This window comes from Antechinus flavipes, chromosome 2, assembly GCF_016432865.1.
Source record: "Antechinus flavipes isolate AdamAnt ecotype Samford, QLD, Australia chromosome 2, AdamAnt_v2, whole genome shotgun sequence".
NCBI classification, from domain to species: Eukaryota; Metazoa; Chordata; class Mammalia; order Dasyuromorphia; family Dasyuridae; genus Antechinus; species Antechinus flavipes.
Window position 1 is genome coordinate 468,588,702 of NC_067399.1, and position 26,304 is coordinate 468,615,005.

General features: G+C 36.0%; 1 protein-coding gene across 3 annotated transcripts in view; it reads right to left on the reverse strand.

Annotated features, from left to right (window-relative positions):
* Window positions 1-22,683, reverse strand: part of MAPKAP1 (MAPK associated protein 1) — a 327,452-nt gene extending 304,769 nt beyond the window's left edge. The window contains exons 1-2 of one of the 3 annotated variants that reach the window (XM_051979648.1): window positions 22,465-22,680; window positions 11,027-11,128 (exon numbers count right to left, since the gene is read on the reverse strand). The gene's annotated coding sequence lies outside the window, so the exon portion shown is untranslated. Of the gene's footprint in view, window positions 1-11,026; window positions 11,129-22,464 lie in introns of all 3 variants that reach the window. The other 2 variants (XM_051979649.1, XM_051979647.1) reach the window with 2 other exon arrangements.
* Window positions 22,684-26,304: the final 3,621 nt, after the last annotated feature.

The window sequence follows — 26,304 nt, forward strand, 5'->3', positions numbered from 1 at the left end:
GTGCCTTACTGAGAATGCCTTCAATTCATGGATAAATTGATCTTCATAAAAATTTTGCAAAGAAAGGCAAAAAGGCTTACAGGGTAGTAGATGGGTTTTTTTGGTCACCATTTTTCAGAATTAATAAAATTCAAACTTTTTTCTATACTTTTGTATCTTTCCCTCTTTTAAATATCTTATGTCATACCTTTAATATCACAACTGAATCCTCTTTAACATGGAACTCTTCTTGATCCAAGATGGGAAAAGCTGCTGAAGTAAGCCGATCCAGCAACTTTTCCATCTTTGTTCTCTTACGTGTCAATGCATTTCAATGACTATGAAATAATGGTACAATTGTGATAGTTCTATTATCCTTCACGTAGAAAACAGCATCTTATAATAATTTTTGTAAAATTTTCCCTTTTTCTTCTATTTACAGTCCTGTTTCCATTTCCTTCCTTGAATAGTCTTGGGAAAATCTTTTTTAGTTGGATAATTTGTCAGATTTTCTTAAAACTGATTTTGCCCACTACTCTATATGACAATATTATTCATAAGATTTTAAAGATGAACTACTAATCAGAGAAATACAAAGTAAGACAACTCTGAGGTACCACTATACACCTCTCAGATTGGCTAAGATGATAGGAAAAAATGATAAATGTTGGAGAAGATGTGGGAAAACTAGGACATTAATACATTGTTGGTGGAGTTGTAAACAGTCTGGAGAGCAGTTTGGATCTATACTCAAAGGGCTAATGGGTATCCACTCAGTTTCCAGTTTCTTGCCACTATAAAGAGGGCTGCCACAAACATTTTTGCACATGTAAGTCCCTTTCCCTCCTTTAAGATCTCTTTCGGATATAAGCCCAGTAGTAACACTGCTGAATCAAAGGGTATGCACAGTTTGATAACCTTTTGAGCAAACTATCTTTGAATGTATTTTGAAAATTAAATGCTAGAATGTAAAAAACAAAAGATTTAAAGATGAGTATTTTTCTAATCCAATATTTCCTTTGATTCAGCAGTGTCTCTATTGGGACTATATCCCAAAGAGATCACAAAAAGGAAAAAGGATCCACATTTGCAAAAAAATGTTTGTAGCAGCCTTTTTTGTAGTGGCAAGGAACTGGAAATTGAGTGGATGCCCATCAGTTGGAGAATGGCTGAATAAGTTATGGTATGTGAATGTTATGGAATATTGTTGTTCTATAAGAAATAATCAGCAGGATGATTTTTTTAACCTTTTTTTATTTTTAAAACATATGCAAGGATAATTTTTCAACACTGACCCTTTAAAAACCTTGTGTTCCAATTCCCCCTCCTTCCCTTCATCCTCTACCTCAGATGGGAAGTAATCCAATATATGTTAAATATGGTAGAAATATACGTAAATCCAATATAGGTATATACATTTATACAATTATCTTGCTGCACAAGAAAAACCAGATCAAAAAGGAAAAAGAAACGAGAAATACAATAAAATAAAATTCAAGCAAACAACAACAAAACAAGTGAGAATGCTATATTGTGATCCACATTCAGTTTCCATAGTCCTTTCTGTGGGTGTAGTTGTCACAAGATCTTTGGAACTAGCCTGAATCATCTCATTGTTGAGAAGAATTACATCCATCAGAATTAATCATCATATAATCTTGTTGCCATCTAGAAAGATCTCCTGGTTCTGCTCATTTCACTCAGCATCAGTTCATATAAGTCTCTCCAGGTCTCTGTGAAATCATCCTGTCAGTCGTTTTTTACAGAACAGTAATATTCCATAACATTCACATACCATAATTTATTTAGCCATTCTCCAGCTAATGGGTATCCACTTAGTTTCCAGTTTCTTGCCACTATAAAGAGGGCTGCCACAAACATTTTTGCACATTTAAGTCCCTTTCCCTCCTTTAAGATCTCTTTCGGATATAAGCCCAGTAGTAACACTGCTGAATCAAAGGGTATGCACAGTTTGATAACCTTTTGAGCAAAGTTCCAAACTGCTATCCAGAATGGTTGGATGCATTCACAATTCCACCAACAATGTATCAGTGTTCCAGTTTTCCCACATCCCCTCCAAAAATCATTATCTTTTCCTGTCATCTTAGCCAATCTGAGAGGTGTGTAGTGGTATCTCAGAGTTGTCTTGATTTTCATTTCCCAATTTATTGCTTCCCTTCTAATCTTGTCTGAATTAATTTTGTTTATATCCAGAGTGTGAGGGCTGAATGTGGAGCACTACAGTATTTAACCCTTTTTGTTGTTTGCTTGCTTTTTGTTTTCTTTCTCACATTCTTTTCCTTTTTGATCTGATTTTTCTTGTGCAGCATGATACATGTAGAAATATGTATAGAAGAATTGCATATATTCAACAAAGATTACTTATTGTCTGAAGAAGGGGGTGAGGGGAGGAAGGGAGAAGAAATTTGGAACACAAGATTTTGCAATGGTGAATGTTGAAAACTATCTTTGAATGTATTTTTAAAATTAAATGCTAGAATGTAAAAAACAAAAGATTTAAAGATGTTTTTTCCTAATCCAATATTTCCTTTAACTATCTGTTTTGCCAAGTCAATGACTGCTGACTAAGGTGCTTTTTCTGGGTTCTTCTGGTCTCTCTGTTGCAACAAATAATTTATAATGGTTTAAATACTAGATGAAATTATATGTCACTATCAATCTTATTTGTTTTCTATTTCTCTTTTTCTTTTTCATTAGCTTGTAAGTAATTACTGTTTGTTTATTTTTTTCCTGCTTGTTTTTTAATAAATTCTGATCCTAACTCTGAAAAGTCAGTAGTCTGACTGGACACAAACAACCAACTCAAGGATTATCTTCATATGTTTAAGTCTTTTTTCTATCTCTTAAAATGAAATCAATTGTATGATATTGTTGGGTACCTGCCATTGTCAGGTTGAACAAAGTGTTCACTGTTTAAAAGTATGAAGTTTTTACATAAGCTATAAATCTTCGGTCTTTCTCCCAAAACTTACTTTCTCACATAGTTCTTTCCATCCTCAGCAATTCCAACCTGTACACTGACATCACCAAATATAAAAACAAATGTTGAAATCCCAATAGACTTGGAGTGGAAAATGCCATCTGCATCCAGAAAACAAAACAAAACAAAACAAAACACTATGGAGACTAAATGTGGTATTGAAGCACGCTATTTTCACTTTTTTGTTTGTTTTTTCTTTCTAGTGATTTATCCCTTTTGTTTTAACTTTTCTTTCACAACATGACTAATATGAAAATATATTTTAAATGACTTTACAGGTATAGCCTATGTTATCTAGGGGAAAGGGAGGGACAAAAAAATTTGGAACTCAAGAGTTTTACAAAAGTGAATGTTTAAAACTAACTTTACATGTAATTGAAAAAAATAAAATACTATTAAATGAAAAAAAGGTAAAAAAAAAAATTAATGTTGACTTCTCCAGAAGGTCTTATCAGGTTCACCAATAATTTGCTCTATCACTTCAACTGTAGCAACTGATGCTGCTATCTAAGCTGTTGCTGTTTTCATAGTGGACTTTTTGTAAATACTTAAAATTTTATGATTCTTGACACTCTGTACATACCCAACCATGAAAAAGAAAGGAAATGGGAAAGAAAAAGGGGAAGGAGAGGGAAAGGAAAGGAAAGATGAAAATGTGATCAATTTAACAGACCATGTAAGCCCAAAAGCAACTGAAAACAGTAAACAAGTATACCCAAGGACACCAAATTCTTGGGTAAAGACTTCTTAGATAGAGAAAATTGGAAAGCAGTTGAAAGATCAAGTTTTTATCTGTAATTCTTGCCAAATATATTTTCCCAATTTGGCATTTTAATGTTAATATTAATTATAGTGGCTAAAAAGTCACAAAGAAAAAATAAAAAGTCACAAAGGATATGAATACAACTCTCAGAGAGGGAACATCAATTACTAAAACATTTGAAAAATTAAAAACCTCACTTATAATAAGCAAAGAGAAACAATTTTATAGTTATCACTTCACACCCATAAATTTGGCGAAAATAAGTAAAAGTAACAAAATGCAATGCTGGAGAGAGTATTGAAAAACAGATGAAAGGATTCACTGTTGATGAAAATACAAACCTGTACAATCTTTTTGGGGAACAATATCAAATTAGGCAGTAAAAATTACCAAAAAAACCATCCCCTTTGACTCAATAATTCCACTATGAGGAATATGCCTTGAATACATTATCCAAAACAAAAAAGTACTATGTAGAATTTAGGGGGAAAGATAATGAATTCACTGTTGAACAGACTGAGCATAAAAAGTTTCAGATGTCAGAAAGACAGTTGGAAATTTGAGACTGGAGGTCAGCAGAGAAAATGGATCAGGATAGATAGATTTGAGAATCATCCAGGTCTCACTGGAACTGCTGACATCTTCAAGTGAAGCAGCATAAAGGGAGAAGAAAACAAGGACTAAGAGAGATCCTTGAGGGACACCTATGATTAGAGGGCATGATCTGGAAGAGGTTCCAATAAAGGAGAAGGAGCAACCAGAGAGGAATCGAGGGGAATGGATATGATCATTAGCCTGCCAGCAAGCATACAATAAAGCAAGCCTCTGAGATTGATGCTTATAGTGACTAGAGTGATGGATGAAAATGAAGGCATTTCAGGCAGCATCAAATTAAGTTAACAAAAATATTAAGTATCTACGATGTGCCAAAGTGCTAAGCACTGGGGATGCAAAGAAAAGCCAAAAAAAAGAATTCCTACCATGAAGGAGTTCACAACCTAAGTGGGGGGGGGGGGGGGGGGGAGGGAGGGGGAAGAGAGAAAGGCAACAAGTAAGCAATTATATTGAAATAAGCTATAAAGAAGATAAATTGGAGATAATCAACAGAGGGAAGGAACTAGCATTAAAGGGGCTTGGGAAAGGTTTCTTTTAAAGGATGGGATTTTAACTAGGACCACAGAGGTTTGGAAGTAGAGTTGAAGAAGGACAGAGTGTTTGGGTAGGGAACAATCTGCAGAATTCTCTTTTACTGGGGCAGTCAGTGAAAATGCCAAACCCAGAGATAGAGGATACTGTATGTAAAAATAGTAATCATTTTATCAAATGATACTTGAGGGAATGAACTGTATAAGATATAAGAAGAATGAAAAAATTAGAAGGATCCAGGCCATGAAATGCTAAACAAGAAATATTTGATTCTGGAGATGACAGGGAACCATTGTAGTTTATTGAATTTGGGGGAGAGGGGAGTGGGAAATGTGTGATAAGGTCAGAGTTACACTTTAGGAAAATCAATTTGATAATTGAATGAAAAATGGATGGGAATGGGGAGACTTAAGGCATCCAGAAAGCCATTGCAACAATATAGGCAAATGTTATGGAATATTATTGTTCTGTAAGGAATGACCAGCAGGATGAATACAGAGAGGACTGGCGAGACTTACATGAACTGATGCTAAGTGAAATGAGCAGAACCAGGAGATCATTATATACCTCAACAATGATACTGTTTGAGGATGTATTCTGATGGAAGTGGATCTCTTCGATAAGGAGAGCTAATTCAGTTTCAATTGATCAAGGATGGACAGAAGCAGCTACACTCAAAGAAAGAACACTGGGAAATGAATATAAACTGCTTGCATTTTTGTTTTTCTTCCCGGGTTATTTATACCTTCTAAATCCAATTCTCCCTATGCAATAAGAGAACTGTTCGGTTCTATATACATAGGATATACTGTAACCTATTTAACATGGAAAGGACTGCTTGCCATCTGGGGGAGGGGGTGGAGGGAGGGAGGGGAAAAATCAGAACAGAAGTGAGTGCAAGGGATAATGCTGTAAAAAATTACCCTGGCATGGGTTCTATCAATAAAAACTTATTTAAAAAAAAATATATATATATAGGCAAAACGTGATGAGAGACTACACTAGAGTGGTAGCAATGTCAGAAGAGATATTACAAAGGATTTGGGAATGGATTTGATATGGGAAGTGAAAAAGAATAAGGAATTAACAACATTAGGTTATAACCTCAAGTGACAAAGGATTGTGATGTCCTCAACAATAATAGCAAAGTAAAGAAGAAAAGAAGATTTTGGGGAAACAATAATGAATTGTTCTGGACATATTGAGTTTAAGATGTCTACAGAATATCCAGTTTAAGATGCTAAACTGATGACTGGGAAATGGAAGATTAGAGATTAGAAGGGAGATGAGGGCTGGATAAAGAAATTGAAAAATCATATGCATAAAGATGTTAATTTAATCCACGGGTGCTGAAGAAATCACCAAGTTTAGCACAAAGGGAAATGAGGGCCAGTACAGTACTGGAAGGCACCCACCTAGATGAAAGACCAAAAGACACTGAAAAAGAACAGGTAAGAAGAGAATAAGTAGAGAGTAATGTGGCAAAAACCTATATAACAGTATTAGGCAGAAGAGGGTAACCAACAGTGTATAAGCCTATAGAGAAGTCAAGAAGAATGAAGATTGAGAAAAAAATCAATCTATTTGGCAATTAAGAGATCACTGGTAACTTTGGAGTGAGCTATTTCAAATGAATAATGAGGCTGGAAACCAAACTGCAGAAACCTAAAGGTGAAGGGAAGAAAGTAAAGGCACCAATTATATTGTTTTCAGAGAGTTTCATCATGAAAAGGAAAAGAGATATAGGGTGAGAACTAATGGGAATGGATGGATCAAGTGAGAATTTTTTAAAATGGGGAAGACATAGGCATGATGATAGGCAGTAAGAAAATACCAGTAGAAAAAGAGAAACTGAATACTAATGAGTAGGAGATGACAGAAGGGCAACGTGCTGCGGAAGATGAAACAGAAAGTGGTAGAAAGCATGGTGAGCATGAACAAAGACAAAGTTATGGTAAAAATTGCACATGTAAAAGTAATGTGTCCTGTGGCTCTTTTCAACAATGAGGTGATTCAGGACAATTCCAATAGCCTCGTGATGGAGAGAGCCATCTACATCCAGAAAGAGGACTGTCGGGATCACAACATCATTGTTTGCTTGCATTGTTATTGCTCATTTTTTTCCCTTTTTGATCTGATTTTTCTTGTGTAGCATGATAAATGTGGACATATGTATAGAAAAAAAAAATCTCTGGGATCCTAGAATTCCTCATTAATGGGTGAGAAAGCACCAACAGTTATATTTATTCAACTTTAAAATAAAAAAGGATTGTGCTGAATTTAAGAAATATTTATTTCACCCAAAGATCTTATTACCTTCTAAACCAAATCAAGTTTGTCAAAATAACTTAGGAAATATAAACGCCAAAGTTTAAAAACATGCCAAAAAAAAAAAAAAGAAAGAAAAAAAAGAAAAAGAAATGTGTCCTTCACTGACAAAGTCTTTGAGAACCTAGGATTCATGAAGTTTTTGCCAAGGTATTCTGTTGAATAGTTGGATAGTTAATGTATACCATGTCTGACCAGCTATCATATCTTGTTAGTTTTAATCCACAGTACTTAGCAGAATCATAGAATCTTATAGAACATCCATAGTCCTTTCAAATAACAAAGCAGGATTCTCTTCTCCATTATCTCTGATTAGGAATCTTTCAGCCTCTGAAGAACTCCACCAAAAGGGAAACCAGCAGCTTTCAAATGAGACAAAGCTTATCGTTAGGATTTACACTAAACCAAATCTACCTTTCTGCAACTTCAAGTATTATTGCTAATTCTGCCCCAAAGCCAAGAAGGGAAAGTCTAATTCCCACCTCCAAATGATAGCGGTCTTCAAGTATTTTAAAGAGTAATTCTCCAAATATTCTCTTTTTTAAGTAAAATACTCCCACGTCCTTTAAGTCATCTTCATGTGACAATCTCCATTCCTCTCTCCATCTTAGATGTCACCCTTTTTTGGAAATGGTTGAACATATTAATGGCCTTCTTCTGACCCGTAGGACTGAACACAGGGTAATTCTAATGTCACCTGACCATGCCAAAGTAATGGAAGATTCAGCCTCTCTTAAGGCAGCTTAAGACAATGCTAGTTTTCCTGACTGACTTATCACAATATTGATCCATGCAAAGTTTGTCATCCACTAAAATTTCAAGACTTTTTTGTACAAACTCTTGTCTAGTCACATTTTCTCCAAATGACCCTTTAAATGCAAATCTATTGTTCAATCATGTCCAACTCTTTGTGACCTAATTATCGTTTTCTTGGCAAAGATATTAGAGTAGTTTGTTCAGTTCATTTTATATATGAAGAAACTGAGGCAAATAAGGTTAAGTGACTTACCTTGGGTCAGACAGCTAATAAAATGTCTGAGGCCACATTTGACCTTGGAAATACAAGTCTTTCTAACTCCAGACCTAGCAATCTATTTACTGCATCCACCCAGCTCCAGCTACTTTGTTGCCCAAATACAAATCTAGGAACTAGTTCTATCTTCATTCAATTTCATCTTAAGATTTCAGCCTCTAAGTGGGTCTGTCAACATTTAAAAAAAAAATTATCCTTATTGTTATCTACCATGTTAATTATCACTTCTGGTTTCATATCATCTGCAAAACTGACAAGAATGTCATCTATGCCATTTTTCAAAGCAATTCAAATCTTAACTAAAGTATCAGCCATAACAGAGTCATGGCCAGTCCATGGGATATTACATCAGAGAACTACCCCAAGATGACACTGAATCACTGATAACTATTTTTTGTGCCTGATCTAAATCCACATAACTATCTGTCCCATAATTCTCCATCTTCTCCACAAGGATAGATTATCAAACAGTAAAATCTACAGAAACTCTCTGTGGGAAAGTCCTCTGATCCAATCAGTCTAGTAGTTCTGGCATAAAAAAAGAAAATAAGGTTGTCTTGGCAAGATTTGTCCTTGAATATATTGGTTCTTCATATTTGTCATTTCCTCCTAAATGATCACAAGTCTAGAGTTTTGCCAAGAATTATAAACTCATTCACCGATAGCTTAGAGCTCCACACTTCTTTTTAATAAAAACAATGGCAGATTTGCTCTTCTCCAGTGGTGTGACAATTGTACTTTAAAATTTTCCACTGACAATGGCTCAGTAATCACATTAGCCAATTTTTCTCGTACTGGTTTTTTTTTTTTTTTTTAATGTGTAAAAGGCCACAAAAGCATTTATATGCCAGGCACTGTGCTAGACAATGGGGATAAAAAGAAAGGCAAATAATCTTTGCCTGCAAGAAATTTATATTTTAACAGGGGAAACAAACAAGTAAGCATATACAGAGTAGATGAGAAGTAACCTGAGAGAATACAGAAATTTTTTATGCCTCTCATCCTTCCCTCACCCTCTTTCAATTGTAAGCTTCTTAGGGCAGTGTGGACTTCATTGGATTAATTTAAAAGATGTGAAGTGAAATTCTGGCTTACTATTCCCTACCTGGGTATCTTTAGTCAAGTTATAGCTTCTCTGAGCATTAGTTTTCTCATCTGTAAAGGAAAGAGTTGGCCTGAATGATTGTTTAGGTTAATTCCAATTGTAATCTGATATAATTTTATAATTTTATCTTATTTCACCCCTTTTTCCCTCAGAAATATAACATTCTGCATATCATTAGCATTTAATAAACACTGGAATTGAACTGAAAGTGGGTGCTATTATTTCTAGCCTGGAAAATAGTTGCTGATATCATTAACAAAAAGAAGAATGTCAGGAAGACCATCTAATTTTGAGGAGAAGCTAAGTATTGAACAGACAGAATTTGAGGTGCTAGAGCAAATATCCCCAGATAGGTATGTCCCACAGGTGATTAGAAATGTCAAAATGTTAGAAATGTTGTACATAAAGTTCATGTAATCAAACAAAAAGTGACATGGGATTACCTTTGAGATCCTTTCCAGTTCTCAGATTCTAAGTAATTAGCAAAGAGAGATCCAAATCTCAATATAATTATGTTCTTTCACAAACGTCAGTATTTTGTGAGTCTTTCATTATTAGCTTCATTATAACTAAGTTACAAAGATAAGCCCTAAGATCATAATTAATATTACTAACTGTTGATATTAACAACTTAAATTTATGGTATTGTTTGGGTGAAAAAATAATGGGTCATATGCATTCACCACAGCAGTCCATTCCTACCCTGTTCTTTGGCTTCTACATAATATCATACCATGCACAATTAGGGATTTATTAAGGACGACTTAATGATGACAACTAACACAGACAAGATACCTTAAACTTTATCTACCACACCATTGTATGATGGGCCATTCTGGCAGTCAGAAAACTAGATCTGAACAGCAATTTTTTATTTATGCAGGCAGCTAGATGACAGAATGGATTTAGTGTTGGGTCTGGAGTCAGGAATTCCTGAGTTCAAATCTGGCCTCAGACACTTATTAGTAGTCACTGGGCAAGTCACTTAAACTTTTTTATGGCTTAATTTTCTCATTTGTTAAATGAAGGGACTAGACTTGATGGCCACTACAGTCTTTAATCTATGATCCTATGATTCTACAATACAGGTATTTTTAAAATGCAAACACTAATGAGAATAGTGAATTACTGAAAAGATGGATACCACTCATACCAATCTTAAAAAATATATATATTGTAGAAATCTTATTAACAAAATCTTATTACTAAAAAGCTCACAATGGGAAAGTAACTGAAATATACTGGATAATTCATTTACCATTCCAAATTCCTGAAAAGCTTGTATCAGCATGATTTTTAAAATAATCTCCAATAGTACAGTCCCTCAAAACAGTAGCCATTTAACAAAGGTTTGTAGAATGTGATTTGATTAAATAGTTAATAAACAAAACAACTATCAAGTAGCCAAAAGATAAAACACAAAGATATAAAGCATAAGCTTATTAATTAGATAGAAGCCTAAATCCATTCTGAAGTTGCTAGCTTATACTTATTATTTTAAGACATTTAATTAGTTTCTTCTTTCTCCTTTCTGAAAGTACCAAAATATCCAGCTAAGAATTTGTAATTTAACCCATCCACACCATGTTCTGTAGAAGACTTACTGTATTCAAAACCATTCTTTCATTCCCTGGTAGCCAATCATCTAGTGATGAGTCTCTTAGCACTTACTTGGGTTGATCTTCCTATGAAAAATACACAATCAGTTGCTATTCAACTCCCAAAGATTTTCCAGTTCAGCAGGACCTGCAGAACACACTGGTCTTCACAGACCTGGGGAAGATACATTTGAGCCAATGTCACCACCACACTATAAATGAGACATCTAAGAGAAGGATTTTATAGAATGCTTATAAGTCTTTACTAAAATGTCAGCATACAACAAAACTAAATAGCTATCATGAGATTTCATTAGTATATTGAAATCCCGATAAGGCATTCCCTCTAAACCAATGCAGATCAGTACTTGTTCTACAATCTTAAAAGAGAATTGAGGCACTAAGAGGTGATTAAGTGACTTGCACAGGTTCATGAATAAGCCAAAATGCATCAGAATCAAGACTTGAACCCAATTCTTCCTTATAGCCTGGTCCTCTATTCACTATGCCACACTGTCTACCGTTATTTTTATACATCATTAAATCTGTAATTATTGTTTATCATATGTGGTAATTATTCAGACTTTGTTACAACAAAACATTTGAAAATGCTTTTTTTTTTTAAAACAACATCTTTATATGAGGTTTAGGATGCAAGGATTATTGCATCCATATTGTACAACAGAACAATGAAGCTAAAAAGTGAGGTGATTAGTCCAGGTCCACACAATTGTTATTAATTGCTGGAATCAAACTTGAACCCAGGTTTCTTGGCTACAAATCCAAAGGGTTTTTTCACTCTGTCACCCCATTTTACAGCTCAACCTAAGTCTACTTTTTTGTAGCTTTTAAAATAAACTCTAAGTAGGGGCAGCTAGTTGGCTCAGTAGATCAAGCATCAGCCCAAAGTCAAGAGGACTTGAGTTCAAATCTTGTCTCAGACATTGAACACTTCCTAGCTGTGTGACCCTGGGCCAGTCACTTAACCCCAACTGCCTCAGGGAAAAAATAAAATAAAAATAAATAAATAAACTCTCATTTCTAATCTAATCTAGCATCATAGTACAATACCTTATATACAGAAAAATACTTGGGAGTATTTTTGAATGTAAGGTCTATCTATATGGGATCTTCCTCATGAAAAACACCTTAGATATTTAATGAAAAAAGTATTATTCCATTTTACAAATGAGGAAATTGAAAATCCAGAAAGGGAAAGTACTGAGCTTCAAGTTTCAAAGTTCCACATATCAGTTAAGGATAATAATGATAACTGAAGTGATAGAAGAAATACTAGCACCCATTTCTATATGTTTACAAAAGACTTTACTCAATGATTTTGTGAAACACAGAAGAAAAGTAGCTGGCTTCCAATTATGGTTTTGTTCTCTATAGTAATGAGGATACATGTTATACCAACTGCCTAGCTTTTACTGCCATTTGGGGGAAGAGACCACCCCTTTAATTCTGTTCATTTTTTAAAAAGTTGAAACGTCAATGCAATAATCAAGCCTTCATTATCTTAAAAACAAACTGTTTCTCTAAAAGCCAGTTCACCCCCAAACCAAAATCTTCTGCAGATAAATAAGTCCAAAAGATGCAAAAGATTATAAATTAGAACCCACAAAAATCGGTATGTAGCCTCATGCCAACAAAGAGCATTCTATCAATATACTGAAATGCTAATCTCCTAATTAACAACCTAATTAGGTAATTATGGCTTTGCAGAGGGATGCCGAAATGAAATATGACAACATGGTCACCTCCTTATATGACACCTGTGGGCCTTTTCAGCTGTCACGGCAAAGAGTGCAATATCAATTTGAACAGATGACAAAGTGCTGTCATTTTTCATTCTGATAATATACAGAAGGCTTTGGACAGAGGCTGTTTGCAAAAGAAACATCTTGCCAGATATTTTCCTAATCTAAATAGGCTCAAACACTTCGTTAAATTTTTACAATACATGGATATGTTGTCTTTTTTTTTTTTTAAACCTATGTACACGAGAATTATAATGAACTTAGTAAGCATATAAAAATAACATTATCTCACCATTTCGGGCTGACTGTACATGTTGGGACTATTGCTATCTTAATAATGAAGCACATACTAATTAAGGAGAAAATAAAAAGGGAAAAGTAACAATTCATAGTGACATTTTAATATTCATACTTTTACTAATCAGTTACCAAAAAGAGGAATTAATACTCACATTCTTTATTCTTTAATATTCATTTCTTGAAAAAAAAAAGCCAAAAGGAAATTAAAATTAGCATCATTTACTATGTTCAACATTACTTTAAAAATGTCAAATAAAGGCATTCCCACCTATCCTTTCTTCATATCCCCTCAACAGCTTGGTGGAAGGTAAAGGCATATCAAATGTGAAATATGAAGAAATGAATTTGAATCTTAAGCAAGTCACTTCTTTTGTCTGATCCTAATTCTTTATTGTAAAATGAATTTTGAGCTATAGATGACCTCCACTATGGCACACACATGACTAATAGGTTTCATAAAAGTACAGCATCTGGTAAGGTGATATTACCAGGGAACTTAATACCATGATCATCAAACTTTCCATTTTGAGCATTTATTATGTGTTAATCATGTGCCAGCACTGTGCTAACTATTTTATACACACGCACACGCACGCACACACACACACAAAACCAAAACAATCTCTGCCTTTATATTATAGTTCAGAGAAGTCAATAAATAGAGGTGAATGACGGCCAAGGAAAAGTATTTGTTCTAAGAAGTCACAGGAATGGTGAGAATAGAAAAGCCTACTGGCAAGCTCTTTCCAGATACAATTATAGTGTTTATTTGATTACAACAAGAGATGGAAGGTTTGTTTTTTTTTTTTGTTTTTTTTTGGGGGGGGGAAGGAGGGAAGGCCATAATGAAGATGAGAACACATGAGCCTAAGGAGTATAGAGCTGAGTAGTTGAGCATCTATGAATACAGTTACAATCACTGATATTCTGTTTGGAAGATAGGGCAAAAGCTGGGGGAGGGGGGCAGGGGGGAGAGGAATTGGTAGAAAGAAGATGAGGATACATAGTTCCAGGGAGTTTTAAAGTTCAGTATTTGATCTGCTCCCTGGCATAGGAAAGGACTTGATAACAGATTTAATGTAAGAAATGAGGGAGAGGGAATGGTCAATGACAATCCCAAAGTTTTGAACATGGGGAAATTGAATATTTGGTAGTGACACAAAATATTGGGATTGGCTTAAACAACAGAAGCCCATTCCCTCCAAGAATTTTGTACCTATTCTTCAGAGAGTATTTCCTTTTAAAACTATACTTCTGAATGTGATTATTGGGAACAGAAAAAAGAATTTTTTAAAAATGTTCCATGCAATCACTCTATTTGCTCTACATCAACAGTAAAAGCATATTCATAAAGGGATATTCAAGTCTGGCATGGTATAACACTACACAGAGTTACAGATAAATGCAACATAATAGTCAATCTATATGGCAAGTGATCACTGTAATTTAATTCCAATGGTTTTCTACCACCTTGTACTATTTCCAGATTTTGTTTTGTTTTTAAGTCATTTCCCCCATTTTTCTCCCTTTCAATTACTGAAAATGGTTTTCATCTTCTGGTCTAAATTTTGCGTTTCCTATATTAAATCTATTTTCCTTCATATATCTAGGCTGCTGCCAACTTGGTTAATAAATTTTAAATGACTGCTCAGGATTTATTCCCTTCATTTTTATATTCAATAGCATTTCCTTATAAACAGAGTATGAATGAAAGCAAGTAGCTAGGGGGCCAATATTTCTTCAATTTGCTCTTTGTGGCAGTCTTGTATTAAAGTAAAAATAAATTAAATTCTTGGGTGGGGAAATCCCTGACTGTATTTCTATCTCTGTGCTGGGTGTCTCTACTCTCCTTTTCAATCCTGAATGTTTATTTTCAACAAAACATCATGCATCTTCAGAGTTATTTGCACATCAAGGTCTTCCAGAAGAAGCTAAAATGAACAAATATAGATGTAAAGGAGACTGAAATGGCCTCTCACAAAATAACTATACCCTGTGATCAAAATTAGTAAAATGGGTAATTGGAAGAGTCTGGTGCTCTTTTCAAGCAGCAAGGAAGACTGCACTAAGGAGCAAGACCGAGGGATTTATTGGCTAACACACTTTTATGTGTCTAGTGTCACACCAAAGTAAAAAAGCTAGTCATCCTCAATGATACTGGTAACAGCCACAGGACCAGAATTAGAAGGGTAATTCCAGTGCCATCTACCTACTCTTATCCCATCTTAAGTATTTTTTCAGGTCAAGGGAACACATTTTAAAAATACTGGCAAGCTGAAACAAGTCTAGAGGTAGTAACAATTCATTCCACATTGACAATCAGTTCAAACAATTAATGATCTCTAGCTTAAAGGAATCTACACAATCTAAGACTTAGAAAAAGCCTCAGAGGCTATCTATCCCAAATCAGACCTGACCAAAAATCCCTTCTGCAAAATCCCAACAACTTATCATTGCACCTTTGATTTAAGACCTCCGATGGAAGAGAATCCTCTACTTCCACAGGCAGGCCATTTTACTCTAACACAGCTTTGATTATGAAGAAGCTTTTCCTTATTTCAAGTCTAATCTCCTTGTAATTTTAACGCAGTACTCTTATTTGTCTCCTGGTAACAACTAGAACAAGTCTAATCTTTCTCTTTGACATGAGAATACTTGAAAGAAAATGACCTAGTACTCTAAATATTATCTTCTGCAGCCTAAATACTCCCAAGGAAATAGCTCTATCATCACCCAGATCACTGTCTTCTGGATATACTTCAGCTTGTCTACGTCTTTCCTAAATAAAATGTACCTAAGAACTAAAGACAGAATTCCACTAGAGGCTAACCAGGGCAGAGAATCATAGACTTATTTCCATTTTGGACCCAGAGACTTTTCCAGTTGTTGCCTAATGTTAGACCACTAGTTATTTTTTTGCCACAGGCCACACTGAGCTTTCTGTCCCCTGTTATTCTCAGCTATCTTTCTTGGGAGGTGTCCAAATCTATAGTTGGGAAACTGACTTTCAAATTCAAGAATTCGGGGGTCTACAATAGCTATTTTCAAATGCAGAAGAATAATCAAATAGAAGAGTATTTCTATTCATACTACTCAGACCCAGAGCATAAATTTCAAAACAAGGATCAGAAGACATGAAGCAGATGTGAGTTTAGCAAGAAGAGAAAGCAACAGCAATAGCAGCAATCTAGGACTGACTACAAAAAGAAAAGACTTTCTCCGGATCTTAGCTCCTGTTATTGGAGGTCCCTTATTATGCTTAATAGGAAGACATAGAAGATAATCACTTGGCAGGGACACCAGAGAACAGGGGCTCTCCTAGGGTTTATTTGCATAACAGGTCTGTAAACGGATTTCAAAAGATCTGTGAACTTTTTTCCTATCACTGAAATTTAGCATTTCCTTCAATTATTTTAAAAGATTCTAAAAAGGGGTATTCTAAAAAGGGGCACACAGGCTTCATCAGACAGCTAAATTGGTCTGTGACACACACAAAAATGTTTAAGAAAAGTTACTATTTCAATAAGCATTTCCCAACCTTAATTAGAAACGATCTCTCCCTAATACAAACTATCAAAGCATCTTGTTCACTCCTATCTAAGACTTGACAAACTTTGTCATATTATGTTTATTGGCATACACAATGTATCTGCTCTGCTTTGAGAACAATGTTCAATCATTACAGTCATATACAATCTTCAAGTCCCCATTTTGAGGTTTTCTTGGAAAAGATACTGATGTAGTTTGCCATTTAGTCTTTGAGAACAATAATTACTATCAAACAACATTAACATCACCTCTAGAAAGGAAATATCAACATCAACAATCAATTGCCCTATAATTCCACTGACCTTTCCTGACTTCACCTTTGCCTAATTACTACTCCTCATATAAGCTGTAAATTCCTTGAAGAGCAGGAATTGTCTCTTTTATATTTACATTTCGTGGTTGGTATATAGAAAGTGTTTAATAAATGCTTTTTCATTTCCTCATTCATCCATTAATATATGTTTCCTGGTGAATGAAGGGCCCCAGAGAGAGCAATATACTTAAAATATGAAGAATAAAAGATAGGGATTTTGAATATCTCCTTAGGTGTTCACTGAAGACTCCACATTACACCTGCACCCAACCAATTTCCTATTATTACTATAGAGGAATCCTTCACCTCAGGCAAAATGGGCTTCCTAGTCATTGTTCCTTATATATGTCAATTATTGTTCCAATCTTTGCTTACACAGTCCCTTCTACTAGAAAAGTCTTCTCTCTTATTTTTGCATTATTTAATTACTTAAAAGTACTGTTCTCAAGATGATCTCTTGCAGGTAGTCTTCCCTAATTCCTTTATAAAATATCTTCTACATTTTATGTAACCAGCTTGTATAGTATAAAGAGCATTAGATTTAAGTCATAAAGACATGGGTTTGAATTCCACTATGGTATGAACTCCACTATTGGCCATAAACCAAGAACAACCTTTAAAAACCTCATTTTTATCACTTCATTAAAACAGGGATAATAAGCATATTTCATTTTTAAAATTAAGGTTATTGGTTGAGAACTCCCTTCTCCCTTCTATTTCACTTGACTCTGACATTATCCTACACTATCTCCTTAACTCCAGTTTCTAATGAGGTAGTTCTTCTCTTTGCCCAGGCCAATTCTACTTGTACCCCTAACACTATACTCTCCTGTTTGGTCCAGTTTCCCCTCCCAATCATCTTTACTGTTTCTAATCTCCAAAATCTCCCTATATCCTGATTCCTTCTCTGTACAGTGCCTGACTCATAGTTAGTGTTTAATAAATGCTTGAAGCCTTATCCATTCTGCCTTTCAACATGATTGTGTCTCCTTATTCACTGGGAAAATCCTCACAAAATTCTACTTTGGCTGCTAACTTTTTCCTTCCAAATCCATTCCTCTTTCAAATTACCTTATCACCATTAAAGGGCACAGTTATCCTTCCAATCACCCAAATTCATAACCTAAGTATCATCCTTGACCTCATCTCATCTTACATGAATGATAGCTAAAGCTTTCTAAGTGGAATCGCTACATTTTATTTCCACTCCAATCTATTCTCTACAAATCTGTCATAAATCAGAACATGTCATTCTCCTCAATAAATTCCAATGACTGTTATCCCTACAAATAAATACAAACTCTACTCTTTGGCATTTAAAATTCTTCACAACTGGTCCCCTTTTAATGTTTCTGGTATTTTAATACATTATTTCTCTCCACATAGTCTATGGTCAAGCCACAATGGCCTTATTGTTTTGCATTGTTCCTCACACTTCATCTTCTTTCTTAGTACCCTTTCAATGATTACTTCCCATTCCTGGAAAGCCTTCTATCTTCACCTAGGCTTTGAGAAATCCCTGGCTTCTTCTAAGGCCATTCAACAAAGCACCACTACTTCCAGGCCTTTCCCAGTGCTCCTAGCTTTCCCTTTTACTTAATCTATACTTATTGTGTATGTACTGACTTTTATGTGTATATAAAAAGAGCACTCTAAAAGTCTTGCTTAAACCTTAAGAGTTTTAAGTTGTTACAAAGGTAGCTAAGTGGTAGAATATAAAAAGATTGGCCTAGATGGGTCAGGAAGATTTGAATTCAATTTAGCCTCAGAAATTTACTAAGTGTGTGATTTTGGGCAAATTCCTTAATCTCTGTTTTTCTCGGTCTCAACTGTAAAATGGTAATAATAACAGTCCTTACCTCACAGGGTTGTTGTAAGGATTAAATGAAATATTTGTAAACTGTTTGCCTAGCACAGTGTTTGGCATATATTAGGCACCTGATAAATATTTGTTTCTTTCCTTTCTCATTAAATATGAATACTAAATTTTGGGAACACCATGGGAGGGTGGGGAGAAGAGGGTTTACCATACTGTGTTTGTGATTTCCTCTATTAGAATGTAAGCTCCTTAATGACAGGATTTGTTTTTCCCTTTCCTTTATATCCTAGTCCTTAGCATAATACCTGGAATATAGTAAGTATTTTTTAAAAGCTTATTGATTGAATGAGTAAACAGTATCTGACTCACAGGTTTGATGTGAAGATCAAATGTATAAAAAGTGCTCTGCAATGCTTAAAACATTACACAAATGTGTGCTATTATATATCATTTCATATACATGAACTGACCCTCCAAATAGACTGTAAGCCCTATAAGGAAAGGAACCTTTTTAAGACCCCAATGTCTAGCACAGAGCCCTACAGAGTGGAAGATCAAGAGATGTTTGTGGATAAAAATGATAAATACCTCCCCATAAATTATTTAGGCCCAGTATATGGGTATAAACATCAGTGCATTTTTGCTACTATGAAACTATTTCATTGACACATAGAAAAAACTCACAGAGCGAGCTAGAAGGGATCTTAGAACATATAACAGAGCTAAAAGTGATCTTAGAAAACAGTATGTTAGTACATAAAAATCAGAATGTCAATCACAAAAATTTGGAGGTAGAGATTTTATAGATACCCTACAATCTCATCAAATTAGATGTGTGGCAACTGAAGGCAGGTAAAGTGACTTGCCTCAAGAACACAAAGTCAACCTGTGGCAAAACTGGCACTCCATTTTAAGTCTCCAAGACTTCAAGTCTTCATTGATATTTCTTCTACAATACTGTCATCCTTTCCTATTTTCTCTTTCCTCAGGACTTAATCGGTCCCAGTTGCATAGCATTCACAAAGACAAACCTCAGCAGACAGTATAAATATTCCTCCCCTATTTTACAGAGGAACTATTTAAAGAAAACTGTGTTTTAAAGAAATGATTTTTCAAAGACCTCATACAGCTATTAAAGTGGGCATAAGGGTATATAATCCCTACCTTATATACTTTATGCCTAAAATATAGTAGATATTGATGGCGTAAGTTTCATTCAGTAGATGTGCAAAATCTGCCAAAGACAGTTTTCTAAGTTTGTTAGTAATTTAAAAACTGTTGAGGGCTGAGGAGGAAAGGAAATGAAATATCACCTAAAGAATGAAAACAAAACACATTGAATGAAAACTTTTGAAGGACAACAAATTAAAATCAGTTTTTACTCTAAACTTTGCCCAAAATAGCAGAATAAAACAGAGGTGAGTTCCCTCTAAAAAAGCCTTAAAATCATCTTAAATTGCTTTTTTCTAGCTAAATGATCAACAGGTAATAACTGACAAAATAAGTGAAAATCAAGCTCTAAAAAGTATGGCAGGCTTTTCTATGGAAGTAGTAAAGGAAGTCTTCAGAAAAAATCATGTAGCGATAAAATAAATTACAGAATATAGAAATAGAGGATGTCCCAAAGTTCACACTAAGACTTTTGGGACACAATGCCAATGCTGAGTTCTAAGGACCCGTTCAGCATTAATATTACATATGAGGTACCTTGCTACTCTAACATGCTATATTCTACAGTATCTTCCAACTTCCATTTCACAAATGTTTATCATGCATCTGTATGCAAGGTACTGTGCTAAGAAGTTGACCTCAAGGAGTTTTCACTCCATGGAAAGGAAACAGTAATTTAAAGTTCGGCAAAAACACTTTGCATATTCTAAATACAAAATATAATAAAATAACAAAACATATAGCAAAGTAATGCAAAGTAATTTTGACAAGATAGCACAAATAAGAAGGAACATGAGGAAAAGCACACTGAGGTAACATCTGAACTGTGCTTTGAAAGAAGTTAGGGACTCTAAGAGGTAAGAGTCTATTCCAGAGAAGAATATAGATCTCTACAAAAACCAAACACCTGAGGTGGGAGAAAAAAGTCAAGTATGGGGAACAATGTGGTAATAGGCTGATTTAATTAGTATAGAGTATGTGTGAAGTAAGATAAAAGAAATGTAAGTGGGAGACAAGAATTAGGGTTGCCATTATGTTGTTTCCCTGCTTTAACCCAGTGTGTGACACATCTTAAACTCCATATCCAACAATAAATTCATTAACTTTTCCTAAAACACTTTCCTCTTCTGAACTTCCCTTTTACTATAAAAGGCATCCTCCCAGTTATCCAGACTCAAAACCTAAGTGTCATCTTCAAATCTTCACTCTCCTCCCCTTCCATTCCTTTTCCATTACAACTCTTTCCCATCATATCCTCTTCACATTTGTCCTATGTGTCTTCTTTTTCTCTTCTGATTGCCAGCAACCTGAAACACATCTCCACTCCACTCAACTAACAAACTAATCTTCCTAAGCAAGGTTTAGGAAACACCATGTCACCTCCAACCCCGTTTAAAAAAAAAAATTCTTATAGCTCCCTATTACCTCCAAAATAAAAATCCTGTTTAGTCCCTAAAGATCTTTGCAATTTATCTCTTTCCTACCCTTTCAGTCTTCTTACACTTTATTCCCCCCCTCCATATAGTCTAAACTTCAATAAGAACAGTAGTTTTGTTTCTTCAGACAAGACAACGCACCTCAACTACAGATATCTCCACTGGATGTCCCTCCTCATGCCTGAAACACTCTCTCTCCCTGGAGTTTCTTTTTCTTTTTCTTTTCTTCCTGAGGCAATTGGGGTTAAGTGACTTGCCCAGGGTCACACAGCTAGGGAGTGTTAAGTGTCTGAGGTCAAATTTGAACTCAGATCCTCCTGCCTTCAGGGCTGGTGCTCTATCCACTGCACCACTTAGCTCCCCCTTTCACTGAAGTTTCAGTTAAGGTCCTCCCATTTTTTGCAAAATGCCTTTCTCAGTGGTCATCTCAATGCCTTCCTCCCCCTATTATTTCCAATTTGTCCTGCATATATCTTGTATAAACATGGTTATTTGTGCGTTGCCTTTCTCACTAGAATCTAAATTATAAGTGCTCAGGGATCATTTTTTGCATTTCTTTGTATCCTCAGAGCTTGACACAGAGGTTGGCACTAGTAAGGGCTCAATTAAATGCTTGTTGATTTGACTTTGAATGCAGATAAATGTATCCCAGTAACTTCACTTGTTCCACTTCCACCCCGAAGTGGGTCTATCCACATCCCCCTCAAAATCCAAAGTTTAGAGGGCAAAGACATTTACATGGTCCTATATGTGCCAGGCACCGTACAAAGCGTTTTTTACAGACATTGAATCATTTGATCCTAGCATGTTAAGTGTTATTATTATCCCCATTTAACAGATGAGCAAACTAAGGCAGAGAAGCCAGTGGAAGGGAAAGCTCCAAGAACTTCCTGGAGTTGGAAAGGAGAGGGCTGGTTCCAAAACAAGGTGCGGGGGTGATAGTGTAGGTAACCCTAGTAGGTAATTCCAGGGATAAGGAGCGGACATCCATACCAGACCAGGCCCACCCTCGAGCCGGCAGCTCCCAACAGAAGAAAACGAGGACGAGGACGCTAGGGTCCTAACGCCGCCCCCCCCACCATCCCCCCACGGAGAGCAGGGTAAAGGTACCGGCCCGGTCCCCGTATGGGCCCGCGACTACCTCGATACTTCCACACTTACTGGAATCCTCGGGGTGGGGGCGCTGGGGGGTGGGAGGAGGGTCGGTATCTCGGCCGGAGCCCTCCTCCCAGGACCGGTTCCGCTCCACTTTCCGGGGCTCTCCCCCTGCCCCAGCCAGGCTCGGACCGGCCCTGCAACCCCAGCAGCCTGAGCCACGGCTCAGAAGCTCAGGCACAGCGCGGTGCCCCGGAACCGCATCTCTGGCTTCCCTGTGCCACCCCGAACCCGACCCCGATTCACCCCGAGCGGCCGCACCGGAAGTCACTCCGAAGTACGTTGTGCGCAAGCTCCCAGAGACTGAAGGCTGAAAACGGCTCCTTCCTCTAGCGGTGACCTAGGCCGGCGCGTGGCTTCTGCGCATGTGCCATTGGGAAGGGACGCTTCTCTTGGAGTTTCCTGACTCAGAAAGGACTGGTGATGTTAGAGGAAGAGCTCGTGATATCGCAGATTTAGATCTAGGAGAGACCTTAAAAATCATCTCATCCAACTCTGCTCATTTCAAAACGAGGAAATTGAGAGCCCTCTGTTCTGTTACACCGCGGGACCCTGTTGTCTGCTGAAGCAGTTATTAAACTTTTGTGGCTTGTGACTGACCTCTTTACACTCTAAAAATATCGAGGACCTCAGACAGAGTGTAATCATTATTTATTGCATTAGAAATTAAAACTGATACATTTAAAAAATATTAAGTATTTTAAAATAAATCCATAATATACAATTTGTGAAAAAAAATCACTTCCAAAACAAAAAATAGAAGAGTGGCTTTATTTCAAATATTTCCACTAATCCTTTTAATATCTGCCTAACTAAAAGACAGGTTAATATAGCCTGTATTCAACATGTTGCATTGGTTGGAATGTATGGAGAACTCTAGCTTCTCACAAATATGTATTTGGAAAGGTGGGAGTATTTTAATAAGTAAATTATATCCTAATATTAATTTGAAAATAGTTTTGGCCTTGCAGACCTTTCATTCCTGGCCACACTTCTACTGTATACTTAATGCCACAAATACAGTCAAATGGCTGAGCATAGCTTTGAACCAAAGTCCTTTCATTTCATTTTTCATTTCATTCGCTAAGAATTCTTAACAGGAACCTTGATTGCAGACAGAAGACAGACTTTATTATTTGTAAGTTAAATATTATCTCTCCTATTAGATTGTGAGCTTCTTGAAAACAGGGACTGTTTTTATCTTTCTTTGTATCCCCACTGCTTGGCACAGTAGTACATATGGGCACTTAATATAAATGCTTGTGGATTTTGTGGCAAGTTCATAAGATTCATATAATCTAAAATTGGAAACTTTCTTATTTAGTCTTGTCAGACTCTTCATGACTCCATTTGAGATTTTCTAAAGAGGTTGATCATTTTTTTTCTCCAACTCATTTTACAGGTGAAGAAACTGAGGCAAACCGAGTTAAGTGACTAGCTGAGGATCACATAGCGTAGGCCTGAAATCTGAAACCATATTTGAACTCGGGAAGATAATTCTTCCTGCCTATAGGCTCAGCACTTTATCCACTGAGCCATCTTTTTACCCAGAACAGATTTAGAAGTTCTCTATTTCAATTCCTTTTATCTTCAGCTTACTACCTCCCTGACATTCATAAATTACCTAATCTTTTTGTGCCTAGGTTTCCCTTTATCAAAGAAGGAGGTTGAATTAGACAACCATCAGAAGTCCTTTACAGGATTAGATAAATAACTCTTTTACCAGATACAAATATAGGTTCAGAAAAGAGAAACATGTTGCCAAAGATTATACAGCAAATAAGTCATTCAGGGATTCCAGTTTAGGTCTCCTGTGGTTAATAGTTGTGTTTTGAGAAAATTTTAGTCCCCCATGCAAGATTGCTTTCCTACAATCTGACCAGAAATACCAATGAATAGACCTGAACATGTGGCATGGTCTTACACATTACAAGGGGCCATACTTCCTCAGGGAGCATAGGGGTGTCATTGCGTGGCTTAAATAGAGACTATTTCTAGATTCTTCTCCCCAACATTTCTCCCAAGGAAAGGAATTCCTTCCTGGAGAGGAAAGCAAGAGATGGAGGCCAATAGGCCACACCACTCTCCTCAGAAAGTCCAGATTATAATTTTATCTATCTGCTCCCTTAATATCTTAATCTAAGGAAAAAAATTTAAGGTTTAAGGTGATCATCATTCCAAGTTTTCTGTCCAAGGCTTGACTCATTTCCCAATAAATACCAACTTCTTAGTGAACACACATAGCACTTATCCAAGAAAAAAATTTTATCCAAATCAGAAGAAATCAGAGAAGGTATATGTAGAAGATTATATATACTAAATAATACAGAGAAAAGGAGCTTTCCCAATGAAAACTAGATAAGTCATCTAGAGAGAAAAGAAAGAGGGATGAGAGAAAGAGGGGGGAAGAGAGACTAAGAAAGGAGAGGGAGAGAGAAACACAAAAGAAAGGCACAGAAACAGAAGGGGAGAGAGAGAGAGGGAAGGTAGACAGAGAAAGAGAGGATAGGCAGGAGGGAGAGAGGGAGAGAGAAGAAGCAAAGAAAAGTGAGCTGGGGACTCAGGGAAAGAAACATAGTGGAGACTTATCAGTCTGCCAATTCTTCTCATATCAGTCTCTTCCAAGAGTCTTTTCCTTCAGCAACCTGAAATGCGACTGGCACTTTCTCTCTTGGCACTGGAAGTCAAAAGTACCCAAAGAGACAGAAGTACCCTCAAAACTCAAATAATGGCTCAAAGAAGATTCAAAGGGAAAAGGAAGAGTTTTCCTCTTTCCTAATCTCAACAACTCCATCTGACCCTTCACATAGGCAAAGGACACCGATCTCTCTTAATAATGAGAGAGAATTCTCTCCTAATGGGCTTTGGAACTAAGTTTACAAACACATCATTCATTTGCACAAAGACTTTTTAGTGGGCTCCATATTTTTTTTAATAGCATAAAGTCAAACATCTGATCTTATATTCATGACCTATCATCTGAGTAAAACCCACCTTTCCTGCTTTATTTTGCTCTACTAATCTTCATGCACTCTGCTTATTGATTGATTGATTGATTGATTGAAAACACTAAGTAAATCTAAGCTATCATTTTTATCCTCAGGAATGTCCTACCCTCTCTTGTCTCTATATTTGTGCTCTGACATTCTATGATTAGGCCTATTTAATGTCAGAAACAATTTCCCTCCTTCCATCATAAGAAGATTAACAGCTTACGACTGAGAAGCCTGAGTCTCTAACACCAGGCTTCTTTCTATGACACCACACATTTTGGACATATATTTATTTGATGATGCAAAACTACTAAGTTTCTTCTATCAATTAATCAATCAGAAAACATTTAAATACTAGATATTATGTGATGCACTGAGGATACAAAGACCAAAATATTCACTCCTAGCAAGGAATTTACATTCTAATAGGGGAGGTATTTATATTAAAATAATTGAAAAATAAATACAAAGTTGTTAAATACAAGATCTCTTAAGAAAGGCACTAGCTGTTGGAGAGATCAACAAAGGCTGTATTGCAGAAGGTAGTACTTGAGCTCCATCATAAAGTAGGAAGAGGGCTTTTTAAGGAAGGGGTGAGGAAGTTGTATGTTCCAGTCACTGGGGATAGCTAATGAAAAGGCAGAAGACTAAAAGATGTGCCATGTTTGAGGAACAGAATGAAAGTCAGTTTAACTGAATTGAGAGGGTAATATTCCATGAGTTTGCAAATATTCCGAGGGATCAGGTTATAAAGGGCTTTAAAAGCTAATCACTGGGATTATATTTGATATATTTGAGCTACAAGAATAGATCTAGTAGGAGAATGACATGATTAGATCTTCCCTTAAATAAA